This window comes from Furipterus horrens, unplaced genomic scaffold (genome assembly GCF_987537825.1).
Source record: "Furipterus horrens unplaced genomic scaffold, mFurHor1.1.pri manual_scaffold_11, whole genome shotgun sequence".
Classification (NCBI taxonomy): domain Eukaryota; kingdom Metazoa; phylum Chordata; class Mammalia; order Chiroptera; family Furipteridae; genus Furipterus; species Furipterus horrens.
The window spans coordinates 89,713,042-89,727,384 of NW_028327181.1; the positions used below are offsets into that span (position 1 = coordinate 89,713,042).

Genomic DNA, 14,343 nt, shown 5'->3' on the forward strand with positions numbered 1-14,343 from the left:
ATAAAATTTTTTAAAATATTTAAATTAGAGAAAATTACAAGTTACTGCTGTTATAACAGGCCTTTTTCACTTGTTATTTCAATATGCTTTTGTCAGAAAAGGCTGGCGAAGCATCCAATGCACAGGGGATGCTCGTGACACCAGGCAGAAAGGACTGTGAACTACTATTCAGAATACAGTAGTCTCCCTTATCCACAGTTTCAGTTACCTGTGGTCAACCATGGTCCAAAAATATTAAATGGAAAATTTCAGAAACAAACAATTCATAAGTTTGAAATTGGGCACTGTTCTGAGTGATGTGATGAAATCCTGCACTGTCCCACACAGGACGTGAATCATCTTTTTGTCCAGTGTATCCATACAGTATGCGCTGTGCACTATTAGTCACTCAGCAGCCATCTCTGGACTGTAGCAGTATGGTGGTGCTTGTGTTCAAGTAACCCTTACCTTACTTAAAAATGGCCTCAAACAATGATGCTCACAATTCAGATATGCCAAAGAGAAGCCAAAAAGTGCCTCCTTTAAGTGAAAAGGTATGTGTATATAGGAAAAAATACAGTACCAATACTATCTGTGGTTTCAGGATCTACTGGGGGTTCTGGAACACATAAGGGTGTCTATCTGTAGTCTCCCAAATCCACAAACATTATCCAAGAACACACTGGTCCAAAAACCCAGGTTAACATCTAATAATATCACTTGCTGACTATGACTTTTACACACAATTCATAGGCCATTCTAAGGCATTTTTAAATTTAGAAGGTTTAGGATTTAATATGATTCAACTACTCAGGAATATACAATCATCATACTGCCAAAAGTCCTTTTAAAAACAAGATGGCACCTAATAACAGCACAACCCATCACAGACATAATTAAGAACTATTGGATAGTCTGAGGATTATTGGCTAATGGAATACAGTACTACTATCTCATCAGAGTATGTAGTGTTTTTTCATATATGTGAATTTTTCTAATACTTTATATATATTTTTTTCTTATTCATCAACATATTAACAATGCTATAAACACCATCAACTGAGCAATTATTGTCAGCTAAATGCTTCACTGTCATGACCACATGTAATCCTGACAAAAACCTATAGGATGGTTATTATTATTTCCACTTATAAAAAAAAAAAAAAAAACGCAAATCAGAGATACTAAGCACCCATGTGGGGTTGCAGAGCTAGTGAGTGGGAGAATAACTGAGGGCTACATGCGTCATAAAACCGCTCTCACTCACCACAGTAGATCAAATGCCTTTCCTTACGTTACAGGTAGTTACAACCATGCCACAAGCAAGCTAAGCACTACCTACACATAATTACACTGAAGGCTCACAACAGCCTTGTAAGGCAGGCAGCATTATTACCTCCATTTTTATTCATTCATTCAACAACTAGTCATGTCTCCCTGTGTCTTCATAGAATACTCCCTTCGAGTACTCCCATGTCTCAGCACTGAGTGAGTTGCTAGGAATAATAAAAGTGACCAAGAAAAACAGAAACAAAACCCACAGAAATCAGTCATTACTGTCCCTTAATAAAGCTTACAATCCAAAAGAAGATTAATAAATAAATATTTGTTGAAAGAAATTGTTAAATAAACAACCACATAATAAATGCAAAATTATGAATAGGATAAGTGTTCTAAGAGTATGGAGCTGGATACATAACCTAACCGAGAGCTCCAGGGATGAACTTGAGAAAGTGGTATCAGAGTAAAGATTTGAAGGAAATAAGCAGTCAAAGAGAGGCGCTCAAAGGTCAGTGCAGGCAGAGAATGTATACAGGACTCTGCAGGAAGAGAGAAGACTGATGTGGGGATCGAAGTCAAGAATGTGGAAGCAGTGTCCAAGAGATCAGACAACATGTGCAGCCTGTAAGTGGCAGAGCTGCGATTACAGCCAGTCTAGGGGAGTTCAAATAACGAGAAATGTTCTCTACCCTTTCTGCAATGTGGCAAGTCTAACCTTTCCTTACTGATTAAGGACCATCACTATGAATCTCTAGTATTATATGAGTGTTATCTCCTTCAGTTATCATTAGGTTGTTCTAACAATCTTCTTTTAAAATCTGTCTCTATACTTTTAAAAGACAAATAAAAAGCACATGACTGACAAAAAGGATCTTCTATAAATTTCTAGATTTTGAAATATGGGCTTTGCCAAAATGTTTTTATTACACGTGCTCATTTCTGATTCTAAGTTTTCTTCTAGCAAACTAAGGGTGCTAGAATGTGATTCAGTATGATATTTCCAAATTAAAGCTTTCTATAAAAATATATGTATAAATAAATAGCCTAATGATAAGTAAAAATGCATGAAGTTAAGCAAGTGGTCCTGTGTTAAACACTAGAAATGCCAGACTGAAGAACGGAGAAACTATACCCTCCCAACGTGTCCTGGATTATTTCATCAGGTCCCAGGGAAATGAGAACAAAGTCATTGGCCTTGTTGAGCGGGCCACTGCACTTGTAAATTTAATCTAACCCCTACATCGCAAAACATTTTCCTTAGACTTCTGTTTTCTTTCTTCCTGTTATAAAAATACTGGCTTCTAATTCATGATGATAGACTGGATCTCCCAAAGACCCAATGACATGAAGATAATTTTTAATGAAATCATAATAGCACTAAGACACAAGGGAAAGTGAAGATCAGAAACTTTTTAAAAACTTTAAATTTTTAAGAAACAGTAAAAATTAGTTGGGATCAGATTGATAAAGTGAAATTAAAAATTCACAGCTTAAAACATGAGCAATAAAAAAGCTGGGTCTTTTCAAGTGAGCTCCTGCAAAACTCCATGCTAAGATTTACATTTACAAAATCCAGAAATGGCCCATCAGACAATTATCAGAGCTTTAAAACCTATATGGTCCCAATAGGGTCCCTTCTGATCCCTAACCCTCACTCTATGTACCGAGGGGTCTAGATACCACTGCTTCTGGCCCCAGGATAAAGCACAAGAACAAGTCTCATAAGAATAAAAATTTTTTAACATATAAATATTTAAAAACAAAAAAATAAGTGGGTCCGTCCAGGTGAGGGCTCCTGAAGTGAATATTGCAGCTTAAGGAAAAAAACAAAGTATAGTACCCCAGCCTTCCACAACTGATATCGTCGGCAGCCGTCCGTCTTGAGAGACGATGGTGTAGCTTCTTAAGAGTCTATCTGCACCGCCGAGAATGGCTGTGCAGTCCGACTCGGGAGTGACACAGTATCTGTCTCCTCCCGTGTTGAATCGACATCTTGCGATGACGCTGGAGTGTCCTCTCCAGTGAAGCTGAAGCTACAGAGCCTGGGCAGGGTGATATGGAGGGTCTGCTGTTCCCCATGCAGCAGACCCCCCCTCTCTTCGCAGCTGAAGGGTCCAAGGGAAAGACGGAGTCAATACAGCTTGGCTTCAGGTGCGCCGCAGGAGTTGCCGGTGTTGACTACAACGTCAAACCGCCTTAGGGACTCCGGCTCCGGATTTTCTGTCGGGGTTTACTCCCTTAGCCTTTCCCCTGAAGAGGTATGCCGCAAGGCAGCGGAGGTTTTTTGGAGTCAGAGTTTTCCTTCTCTGATGTGCCCTGACTGGAAGATCGAACCAGCGACACTACAACTGATATAATGGAGGAAGAAATAGGATGCACTGCAAAGAATCAAACAGTTTACCCATCAAAACAATACCTTCCTTGTTTTGATGCTTGCAGAGGAGTGGGTCTTTCTGCCGAGAGTCTACCAGACACTTAGAGAGAAATCACAGTTAGCCCTCTCGCCAGTAAGGGGGGCAGGCTACCTGGTAAGCAATACCGTGGTACTGCAGAGATAAATCAATACCAGCAATCTATATTAATCACCCCAACCCTTCATTCAACAAAAGCTAAATACACATTTTCAAGAAAACCAACAGCACAAAAGGGAAGATACAACACGAAAAAAGCAAAACCTACTCCAAGAGAAAACAGATAATTCAATAAAAACAACTTTAAAAATAAAGTATGTTTGGAGAGGGCCAACAAGATAATACATCTATACAAATGAAAAAGAAGCAAAGAATGTGAAAAATAAACTTGGTAAAATAAGGTTATCGAAAATTCAAAACTGAGTAAGTGAACTAAGTAACAAAACGAACACAGTTGAGCACAGAATTAGTAACCAGGAGGGCAATGTCAAGAAAATCTCCCAGAAGATAAAACATGAGTCAAACAGAACATGAAAGAAAAGTTAAGAAACATGACCAGGCAGAGACTATAAAACTATCTGATAGGCTTTCCAGAGGGAAAGAAATGAAGAATAATAAAGATGCCCTGGCCAGGTGGCTCGGTTGGTTGGAGTGTCGTCCATGCACCAAAAGGTTGTGGGTTGCATCCCCAGTCGGGGCGTGTATGAGGGGCAACCAATTGATGTTTCTCTCTCTCTCTCCATTCCTTTCTCTCTAAAAATCAATAAACGTATGAAGTGAAGATTTTAAAAAACAGTAAAATTGAATAAAAAGAGAAGTTTTGATAGTGAAAAGGCCTACCATCAACAAGCAACATTAATGGAGAAAATGGAGAAAAAAGATAGTGGCTAGACTTCAGGAACAAAAAGATACCATGTGTTCACCTCAACAGATATACAGAAAAAACCTCCAACATGATAAAAACACGCAACAAACTCAGAATACAAGGGAACTTTCTCAAGTCCCCCAAAGGCCATCTCAGAAAGGCATACAGCTAACATCATACTTATTGTAAAGATCATAAGCTTTCGCCCTAAGATCAGGGACAAGACAAGGATGTCTACTTGAACCACTTGTATTCAACACTGCACTAAAGGTTCTAGCCAGGGCAATTACACAATGCAATATAATAAAAGGCATCCAGACTGGAAAAGAAGTAAAACTATCTCTAATCACAGATGACATGTTATTATATACAAAAAGTCCTGCCAAAAAAAAATTTTGAACTAAAATACAAGTTCAACAAGACTGCAAGGTACAAGAGTCAATACAGAAAAATCAACTGTATATTCTAGCAATGAGCAATCTGAAAATAAAATTAAAATGATTCTATTTTCAACAACATCAAAAGGAATAAATACAAAAAAATTCAACAAAAGAATGGCAAAACCTGTACACTGAAAACTACAAACATTGAAAGATATTAAAGAGACCTAAATAAAAGACATCTCATGTTCATGGATTGGAAGATGGTATTTTTAAAAGGCTAATATTCCCCAGAAATGATCTACAGGTTCAGCACAATTGCTATAAATCCCTGCTGTTTATAAAGAAATTAGAAAGCTGGATATATCTCCCCAGGCAAGGGAAACAAGTGGGACTACATCAAACTAAATTTTTTGCGCAGCAAAAGAAATCCTTGACAAAATAAAGAGACGACACACAGAATGGGAGAACATATTCGCCAATACATCTGATAAGGGGTTAATATCCAAAATTTACAAAGTACTTACAAAACTCAACACTAAGAAAACAAATAATCCAATTAAAAAATGAGCAAAGGACCTGAACAGACACTTCTCCGAAGAGGACATACAGACGGCCCATAGACATATGAAAAGATGCTCAACTCACTAATCATCAGAGAAACCACAATGAGATATCATGTCACACCTGTCAGAATGCTTATCATCAGTAAACCAACAAACAAGTGCTGGCGAGGATGTGGAAAAGGGGGAACCCTTTTGCACTGTTGGTGGGAATGCAGACTGGTACAGCCACTATGGAAAGGAGTATGGAGATACCTCAAAAAATTAAAAATGCATCTGCCTTTTGACCCAGCAATCCCACTTCTGGAAATATATCCAAAGGATCCCAAAACACTAATTTGAAAGAACATGAGCACCCCTACGTTCACTGAAGTGTTACTTACAATCGCCAAGCTCTGAAAGCAGTCCAAGTGTTCATCAGTAGACGAGCGGTTAAAACAACTATGGGACGTTTACACAATGGAATACTACTTGGCCGTAAAAAAGAAGAGAATTTTACCCTCTCCAACAGTATGGACCTGGAGAACATCATGCTAAGTGAAATAAACCCGTCAGAGAAAGACAAATACCATATGATTTCACTCATATGTGGAATCAAATAAGCAAACTGAACTAACAAGGAAAATGGGGACAGACTCACAGATGGAGAGCACGATGACAACTAGTTGGGGAGGGACTGAGCAAAAAGGAAAAGGACTCGTGGACATGGACAAGAGGGTGGAGATTGCTGGGGGAGAGGGGAGGATAAGGGAACTAAAAGATAATGAAAAAAAGTACACTAAAGATTAAATAAAATACAGAAAAAAAAATGCTGAACCTAAAATTCATAGAAATGCAAGCCCACTGCTAAAACAATTCTTAAAAAAAAAAAACAAAGTTGGAAAACTCAAACTTCCCGATTTCAAACTCAATTACTACAGAGCTACAGTAATTGAGACAGTGATGGTACTGGCACAGGACAGGCATGTAGATCAATGCAGAATTGAGTCCAGATATAAACTCCTTATGTTTATAGTCGGTTGATTTTTGACAAAAGTGCTCAGACAACTGAATGGAGAAAAGTCTTTTCAAACAAATGGTGCTGGGGCACCTTGACAGCCACATGCCACAGAGCAAAGTTGGACCCCCTTTCTCACAACATACACAAAAATTAACACAAAATGTATCAAAGACCTAAATATAAGAACTAAATGGGCTCTAAGAAGAAAATATAGGTAGGAGTAGATTTTCACAACCTTATGTTAGGTAAAGCTACAACACTAAAAGCATAAGCAGCCCTGACAGTTGTGGCTCAGTTGGTTGGGTGTCGTTCCACAAAGCGAAAGGCCGCTGGTTCCATTCCCAGTCAGAGCACATGCCTGGGCTGCAGGTTCGGTCCCTGGTCGGAGTGCATGCAAGAGGCAGCTGGTCGATGTTTTTCTCTCACATTGATGTTTCTATCCCTCTTTTTCTCCCTCCCTTCCCCTCTCTCTAAAAATAAATAAATAACATCATTTATTTTTTTTTAAATAGCATTAAGTAAAAAAATATCGCAAATTGAACTTTTCAAAATTAAAACCTTTTGTGATTCAAAGGACACCATCAAGTAAAACAATAATGGGGCAGCACAGATAAACAAAGCACTTGCCTCCTCCCACAACCACATCAAAATTACAACTAAACTACAGAACCACCATCATTCAGAACCACCTGAAATCTGGCTGAATGGAAGTCTTATAACTAGGGAATTAAAGAAGCCACATTCAGACTGGTAGGAGGAGCTGAGATGAAGAACAGGCTGGTCCCACACTCCCGTGTGGTAGATAAAAATCAGGATGGGCATCTCAGCTACGGAGGTCCCCCCTGAGAAGGAGGGGTTCTGACCCCACACCAGGCCCTCCAGCCCAGGGTTCCAATGCCAGGAATAAAAGTCCCAATACTTTGTGGCTGTAAAAACCAGTGGGGAGTGAAGCTGAGGAAGACAGAGGGCTTCCTGAGTCCCTAGCAGTTCTTCTTAAAGGGTCCACGCACATACTTACTTTGGACTCCCTCCCTCTGAGCTCCAGCCTGTGGGCAACAGCTTGAAAGGTGCAGACATACGGGGAGAAACCGAATTGTCCAGCAACAGGGCAAGAGTTGGGGGGTGCTGCTTTCCCCCAGACAGCAATGCAGGCAGAGGCCACTGTTCATTAATGAGCCCTTCTCCAACAGAGCTGGCCAGCAGGCAGCGACCATATCTAAGACCCCATCAATCTGTTCCACTCTTTGCCCCGCCCTGGGGATCCCCTGCGGTCCAACTTGCAGGCCCATCCAAGCTATTTCTAGTGGCTTTTCCATACCTGTCTTGGCTCACACTTTGGGTTTTCCTAAAATCTCTCGAACAAGCAGCACTTGGCCTTAAGAGTGCTCCGTACCTCTCCCTAAGTGGCCCCAGCCCTGGCACTAGCAACAGCTGACCTGGGTTCGCAGCGTGGCCTCACCTAGGCACCTCTAAGCCCAGCACAAGTAGCAGCCATCTGCAGGTCGCTTGGTACTTCATGGCATGTGGCCTTGTGCAGAACACAGGCAGCAGCTGACTTTGGCTTGCACCCTGGAGATAGTATATCCAGCGGAAAGCACACCCAAAGACAGTACCACCAGTGGACAGCTTCAGAACACATCGAAGCATTACCACCCAACCACCTCCACAAGCAACACACTCAACGGGCAAACTCGGCAGGCACAGAGCCCACTAAAGCAAGTCCTGCAGTATAGGGTAGGCCCCTGCATAGCTGAACCCCCACAGGGGTTGAGGGTCAGTGGTCTGGTTAGTGGTTGCAGCCAGTTCTTGCAACTAATAAACCTAGGGGTAAATCCTTCCCATTGAGATGACAACACGATCAAGGCTCAACTATAAGAGGAGGGTGTACAGAGCCCACGCAGGGGCTGTACCTCGAGTGCCCAGTTTGGGTGATCAGGGAGGCTGTGCCACTGGACCCTACAGAACACCTACTACATAAGGCCAGTCTACCAAGCCTGGGAGATGAAACAGCTCTACCTAATGCACAGAAACAAACACAGGGAGGCTGTCAAAAGGAGTAGACAAAGAAACATGTCCCAAATGAAAGAACAGAACAAAACTGCAGAAAAAGAAAAGAAATGGAGACACTCAATCTACTAGATGCAGAGCTCAAAACACTGGTTATACGGATGAGTAATGAACTTACTGAGAACCTCAAAAGCATAAAAAAGGACCAATTAGAAACAAAGGACAGCCCTGGCCAGTGTGGCTCAGTTGGTTGGAGCATCGTCCCGCAACCAAAGGGTTGCAGGTTCAATTCCTGGTCAAGGCTCATACCTAGGTTGTGGATTGGATCCCCCATCCAGGAATGTATGGGAGGCAACCAATCGATGTTTTTCACATCGATGTTTCTCTCTCTCCCTTCCTCTCTCTACAAAGCAATGAAAAACCATCCTTGGGTGAGGGTTTAAAAAAAAGGAATGAAAGAAATAGAAAAGAAATGAAGGACACACTACTGAAATGAAGAATAATTTACAGGGACTCAACAGTAGAGTGGATGAAGCAATGTGGAATATCCAGAAGCAAAGGACACCTAATCAGAACAGCAAAAAGAAAAAAGAATTTTAAAAAATGAGGGTAGTGTAAGGAGCCTCTGGAACAACTTCAAGCATAGCAACATTTGCTAAGGATAAGGAGAGAGAGAGAGAGCAAGAAATTGAAAACCTATTGAAAAAAAAAATCACAGAAAACTTCCTTAACTTGGTGAAATAAACAGACACACCAGTCCAGGAAGTGCAAAAAGTCCCAAACAAGATGAACCCAAAGAGGCCCACACCAAGACACATTATAATTAAAATGCCAAAGATTAAAGACAAATAGAGAATTTTAAAAGCAGCAAGAGAAAAGCTGGCAGTTACTGACAGGGGAGTTCCCATACGATTGTCAGCTGATTTCTCAACAGAAACTTCACAGGCTGAAGGGATTGGAAAGAAATATTCAAAGTTATAAAAAGTGAGGACCTACAACCAAGATTACTCTACCCAGGAAAGCTATCATTTAGAATCGAAGGACAGGTAAAGAGCTTCCCAGACAAAAAAAATGGTAAAGTTCATCACCACCAAACCAGTACTACATGAACTCTTAAAGGGTCTTCTTTAAGAAGAAGAAGGAAAAGTAGATAAAAAATATGAACAATAAAATGGCAATAAATATGTATGTACCAACAACTGAATCTAAAAGACAAAATACATGAACAAGAAGAACCAAAACAGACTCATAGATAAAGAGAACGTTCTGATGGTTGCTGGATGGGAAGGAGGCTGGAGGCATGGGTGAGAGAGATGCAGGGATTGAGAAGGACAGATTGGTTATTACAGAACAGTCATGGGGACGTAAAGTGCAGCACAGGGAAAACAGTCAGTAATATTCTAATAACTATGTGTGGTGTGAGATGGGTGTAAGAATTTATCAGGATGATTACACAGTACATCATTCAATGTCCTGTCACTGGGGTGTACACCTAAAACTAATATACTAATGTATGTCAACTGTAACTGAAAAGTGAAAAACTAATTTAAAAAATAAATAAGTAAAAAATTAAATAGTTGCCCCGACCAGTGTGGCTCAGTTGGTTGAGCGTCATCCTGCAAAGCATTGCCAGTTCATTTCCAGGTCAGGGCACATGCCTAGGTTGCAGGTTCAGTCTCCAGTCAGGGTGCGTGCGAGAGGCAACCAGTTGACGTTTCTCTCTCGCATAGATGTTTCTCTCCCTCTTTTTCTCCCTCCCTTCCCCTCTAAAAATAAATAAAATCTTTAAAAATAAAGAAAACTAATGCTTATAATTTTAAAAATGTCAAAGGTTGTATGGTAAAACATAAAATTACATAACAATATACATAACATTTAAAGGATGAAACATAATATTCTGCCACCTGTTATTATCAATACATATCTTGAGATCTTTCATTGTTAGAATATATCTATCTTGAGGGAGGGATTTTTTTTATTGTTAAAATAATTATTTTTTAAAAAAAGAAGAAGAAGAATATATGAAAGGGTGAGGCAGGAGAGCTTGTATGTACGACCCATGGACATGGACTAGGGGGGGATTGTTTGGGGAGGGGGATGCTAGGTGGAGGGGAGCAAAGGGGAAAAAATTGGAACTATTGTAACAATATAATCAATAAAATATACTTAAAAAAAAGAATATATCTATCTCACTTCTTTTGTCAAATGTATAGCATTCCGTTATATATATGTATCATATTGTATTTAACTAATCCCTATATAAAGGATGCATTTATTAACTCATGCAACATAAAATTACAATGAGCATCTATTAGAGAAAATCTTGTTCTGGTACTGGAGATACAAAAGTTAACAAAGCAAAATCCCTGACCTGATAAAACTTACATTTCAGTGGGGTTGGGGTGGAGGGGCTGGTAGAAAAGGGGGGTGTCAGACCATAAAGTAAATTATATATCAAATCAGTTGGCAATAAGATTAAGAAAAAAACAAAGTAGGGCATGGGAGCTAGATGATATGTAGGGTAGGCAGAGAGGTATATCGGTATCGGTATCGGCAGCCGTACGTCTCGAGAGACGATGGTGTAGCTTCTTAAGAGTCTATCTGCACCGCCGAGAATGGCTGTGCAGTCCAACTCGGGAGTGACACGGTATCTGTCTCCTCCCGTGTTGAATAGACATCTTGCGATGACGCTGGAGTGTCCTCTCCAGTGAAGATGAAGCTACAGAGCCTGGGCAGGGTGATATGGAGGGTCTGCTGTTGCCCATGCAGCAGACCCCCCCTCTCTTCGCAGCTGAAGGGTCCAAGGGAAAGACGGAGTCGATACAGCTTGGCTTCAGGTGCGCCGCAGGAGTTGCCGGTGTTGACTACAACGTCAAACCGCCTTAGGGACTCCGGCTCCGGATTTTCTGTCGGGGTTTACTCCCTTAGCCTTTCCCCTAAAGAGGTATGCCGCAAGGCAGCAGAGGTTTTTTAGAGTCAGAGTTTTCCTTCTCTGATGTGCCCTGACTGGAAGATCGAACCAGCGACACTTAGCTCGCAGAGAGGAGTTGCTATTTATCCAGTGTAGCAGTCAGGGCAGACCACTGACGGGGTAAATTTAAGCAGAGATTAGAGAGAACTGAGGGAACGAGGCATGCTGGTATCTGGGGAAAGAATGTTAAGGCAAGTACGAAGGCCCTGAGGCGAGCATGCCAGGTACTATTTAAGGAAACAAGGCAGCTGGAATGGATGCAACCTGGGGAGGCCAGGAGATGGCAAGTTGTAAGAGATGTCATAGTGATGGGAAACAGACCACGTGCCATTTTAAGCACTTCTGAACAGGCGAGTGGTGTGACTAGACTTATGTTTCAAAAGGATCACTCTGATCTGCTTCGAACAAATTAAAAGGAAACGAAGATAGAAGCAGAACCCAGTTAGGCCACTGCCATAACCTCAGTGGGAAAGAGTGGTTTAGATCTGAGTGATAGTGAAGGGGGTTAGAAGTGGCAGGATACTGAACATATTTTGAAGGTAAAATCACTAAGATTTGCCAATGGATTTGTAATTGGGGTATAAATAAAGAGACAAGAACGACTCCAAGGTTTTTAAACAATTAGAAAGGAAGTTGACAATCATTGAGAGGTGGAAGGCTATGGGAGAAATGGGTTGGAGTTGAGTGACAAAATGAAGAATTCGGTTTTGAATGTGTAGAATTTGATAGGCTTATTAGACATGAAGAGAAGATAACTAAAGGCAACTGACTACATAGGTCTGGAATTCAGGGCACAGTTCTGGGCTGGAGATATAAACTTGAAATCTTCTCCATAAGGGATATAATTAGATCAAAGAAAGGAAGTAAGATTACGTAGAGGATAAAGGTAGATAAAGAAGTCTGAAGATTGAGCCCTGCAGCACTCCAATATTCAGAGACCTGGGAAATGAGGAAACACCAAGAGTGGAAGCCTAGAGCGTGTGCTGGGAGGAGAAGGCAGCGATCACTGTGGCTAATGAATCATGCTGGGTCAGTTCTGAAACACCACTGAACTTAGCAATGTTGAAGTTGCAGATATCCTCCTTTTCAGCTCCTTTGAAACTCTGGTGGAGGAAAATTGCTTCCAGATTTTTGCAAATATAAACAATATCATAAACATCTTTGTGTATTTTTATGGGAATGGAATTTCTGAACCCAAGAATATGTAAACTTAACACTGAGACACATTCCCAACTTGCCCAAATGACTGTACCAACTGCCAGTAGAGAACTGCTTGTGTGTCTAAACTATCACCTACACTGAGAATTATCAAACTCATTAATTTTATCAATTTAATAGGTCAAAAATCTTATTTTATCCTGCATTCCTCTATGACTGAAGTTAAGGAGTTTTTTCATGTTGTCAGTTGCTATTTTTTCCCTGTAAGTGTTTGCTCACAGCCTTTGCCTATTTTTCAGAAGCTGCTGGTCTTTATTGATTCACATCTGTTGTCATATTAACCCTCTGAGCGCCAACGGCGCTGTGAGCGACACTGACCAATTTTCCCAAAAGTGCCAGCATCGCTCCCAGCAACTCTTTTATCGATGGCTATAAATGTAAATAACAATGGAATAATTCATATTTTAAGTTTTGTTCTCTTTTTCTGTACCTCAGGTTATATAGTGATATAATTTTTTCTCATGCTTATCCAAATTTTGAATTACGCATGGCACTCAAAGGGTTAATATTAACTCTTCTGCTTTTCTCTGACTTTAAACTAGTAAGCTTATATCCTGGCTGGAACTGCACAGAAGCAACAAGAAAGAGAAGTGTACCAAAGCGGTTAGGTCTTCGGTTTTTATACTGTTCCCATGTCCCTTCCTCATACACCATTTCTTAACTCCTCTCTGCTGTGTCTCTTCACTTAAAAACAAGCCAGCTGTAGCATCTACAACTCTTCCAACAGGCTCAGTGTGCCTGCCAATAGGAGCAGGTGATGGTCCTGCATGTGCACCCCCCACCCCTACATGCCTATACCTTTAGGGGAGGCTTACACTGGGGAAATGAGTTCTTGCTGACCAAAATCCTGTGTATTTAACTATATGCCTGTTACCGAGGGGCATTCAAAAATATTTGTGGAATATACAAAGGGAGCGCCCTCAAGTGAAATGAAGGTAGTTTTCAAGGCAATAAAAGAACAAAAGATAAATAACTCCCTTGATTACCCAAGGTGTCGTGTCACCTCGAAAAGTTAGCTCTAAGTTGAAGATTTAACAATTACCAGCAAATAGTAAACACAATGAAATATATGTCAACACAGACAGACAGATACATTCTCCAAACTAAAACTATAGAAAACTACTACATTCTCATACAAACTATTTCATATTGCTGCCAGGCCCACCCACAATATTGTATTAGTCAATTCTCCCTTTTAACGCCATGTTTCCTTTGGCACCCAGGGATAAAATTATACTGCTTTCATATAAGAAGTTTCTTCATTCCTCTGTTGATTAAAAAGTTCTGTAAGTACTTTAAGAGTTGTATTATCTCTCTTGAGGGAAAGCAGTAATTTTAAGAAAATAGTCCGAATAAAGCACAAGATTCCCTAATTATCTTGTTATTCTTATTTTCATTCCTTCAAGACACCACCATTTTCATGCCTTTTTGCTACAACTGCACATGGATGAATGACTCAGAATCCACAGAGCCAATAAAGAAGAAACTCAGATTGTAACTGGAGAAAATGAACCAGTAAAAGAGAAAGAAATTTAAATCAATAGGACATTAGCTCTGAAAGACGCCCCTAAAAACAGAAGAACAGAGCAACAGGGCTTTCGCTTGCTTTATACCGTCCTTGGCCACCAACAGTGCTTAGCAGGGCACAGAAACCAAGAAAGGTAGAAA

The 14,343-nt window shown here is 40.5% G+C and overlaps 1 protein-coding gene across 4 annotated transcripts in view; it reads right to left on the minus strand.

Moving 5' to 3' along the window:
• Positions 1 to 14,343, minus strand: part of TLK2 (tousled like kinase 2) — a 111,257-nt gene that overhangs the window by 45,649 nt on the left and 51,265 nt on the right. The gene's annotated exons all lie outside the window — the stretch shown is intronic.